This window comes from Carlito syrichta, unplaced genomic scaffold (assembly GCF_000164805.1).
Source record: "Carlito syrichta isolate Samal-C Ts95f unplaced genomic scaffold, Tarsius_syrichta-2.0.1 Scaffold138847, whole genome shotgun sequence".
NCBI classification, from domain to species: domain Eukaryota; kingdom Metazoa; phylum Chordata; class Mammalia; order Primates; family Tarsiidae; genus Carlito; species Carlito syrichta.
The window spans coordinates 21,430-23,810 of NW_007082943.1; positions in this window are offsets into that span (position 1 = coordinate 21,430).

Below are 2,381 nucleotides of genomic sequence, written 5' to 3' on the forward strand. Positions count from 1 at the left end.
ATAAATAAAACTACTTAGGTTTTCATATTATTTAATTTTAGAGGGGAGGCTGTGGTCACTATGATTCTTTTCTCTAAACTTTTGAAGAAATTTCAATGCTAAAACTCTATTCCTAGCCAACATATTACACAAAGACTAGCAATTGATGGATCTAATAATATTTTTTCCTTTGTTGCATTAAAAAGTCTTGAAGAAAATATGATTCATTTAATTTATTTGTTTTGTTTAATATTTAGTAGCTTGTTTATTTCATTTTATTATTGCATATATACTATACATTAGGAAATAGAATAAAATATGCAGTTTAATAATTTACCATCAGTCAATATCTTTGTGACCATAGAATAGATTGAAAATTTTAAAATAACATTGTCAATACTAAAAACTTCACCTGTGTTTTCTTACAATCCCTACCTTCTCTCCTCAGGCAAGTAGCTTCATATGGAATTCATGTTCTACTTTTTATTATGAATACATCTTTCAGTACTCTTATTCTTTTTAACCAATAATCATACAGCATGTATTTTGTAACTCACCTCTTTCTTTCAACATTTCGCATGTAAAAATCTGCCCATGTTTTTATTTGCAAGTATAGGGATTCTTTGCATGTATATAACTCAATTTATTTGTTAATAGACTTTTTTGTTTTTTGTTTTGCATTTGGGAGCTATTATCAAAAGCTGCTAGTAACATTTCAGTACACCTTTTTGTGCAAATTGAAATTGCTAGACCATACATCATACACATTTTTAATGTTAATAGATAATAGTAAAATGCTTAGATAAAATTAAACGCTTCCTACAGTATATGAGGTTTCTTTTTGTTCCAAATTTTCAATATTTCTTATAGTATATTTTAAAAATTTAACTATTAAAGTAGTGTGTATCTATATCTCAATCTAATTTTATTTTACATTTCTCTAAAATGAAGTTATTAACACATGTTTGTCAATTGTGAACATTTGGAGTTTCATTTATGACTACTTTTTAAAAAACTAAATCCAATACTTTATTTGTATTTTATTAGTTGTTTCTTAGTGTCATTTTTTGTTTGTATCAGAATCTTATTCAGGATATCATATTAGTCATCATGTCATGATGACTTTTTTGAAAATTCATTTAAAAGATGTGGGGTACAATTCAGGGTTAGGTATATAATGGCCATTGTATAGGTAAAATTTATGCATAACTTTGGTCCCCACTTCACCAGATTTCAGATCAGGAATGCTTATTGATGAAGTGTGCCCCCCTCTCTCCCCAGGCAATTTCCCACTACTGCCAATCTCTTTCTTATAGTATTATGATAATTGTTCAGAGTAGACTTATGAGTAAGAACATGTGGTACTCAGTACTTGTTTCTGTGATAGATCACTAAGTTTTATGGACTCTAAATCCAGCCAAGTTGCTGTGAAGTTCATAATTCTGTTCTTCTTTATATAGTTGCATGATATTCCATCATGTATATGTATCACGTTTTTAAAATCCAGTCCGCTCCATGTTTTTGTTATTTTGAATAATGCTGCAGTAAACAAGTATGTGCAGGTATCTTTTTTTTTTTAAGTTGGAGTCTCACTCTGTCACCCAGACTGGAGTGCAGTGGCTGTTCCCGGCCACCACAGCCTTGACCTGTTGGGCTCTGAGGAGAGTTCCATCTTTCTCAGCCTTCCCAGTAGCCGGAATTACAGGCATGCGCTACCACACCCGGCTGATTTTTTGATTTATTGTAGAGATGAGGTCTCGCTGCCCAGGCGGGTCTCGAACCCACGGGCTCAGGTAATCCACTCACCTCAGCCTCCCAAAGGCGCGGGATTACAGGCTGAGCCACCGAGACCAGCTGCAGGTAACTTTTCCATAGAGTGAATTGAGTTCCTTCTGGTATATTTCCAGAAGGGGGATTACTGGGTCTTATGGAAAGTTAATTTTTAGATCTTTTAGGAATTGCCACACTGTTTTCCACAAAGGTTGTACTAGTTTACACTCCCACCAACAGTGTAGAAGTGTTCCCTTTCCACCACATCCTCTCCAGCATATGTTGTTTTTTGTTATTGATGATGGCCATCCTGACCGGAGTAAGATGGTATCTCAGTGTGGTTTTAGTTTGCATTTCTTTGATGATTAATGAGGTTGAACATTCTTCCGTGTATCTGTTGGCTGCTCATGTGTCCTCTTTTAAGAAGTGTCTATTCGTAGCTTACTATCCCCCCCAAAAAGTAATGGACCAGACAGCTTTACAGCAGAGTTCTACAAAATATACAAGGAGGAGCTGATACCAATCCTTTTGAAAGTATTCCAAGCAATTGAGAAAGATGGAACTCTCCTCAAATCATTTTATGATGCTAACATCACACTGATACACAAACCAGGTAAAGATCCAACAAAGAA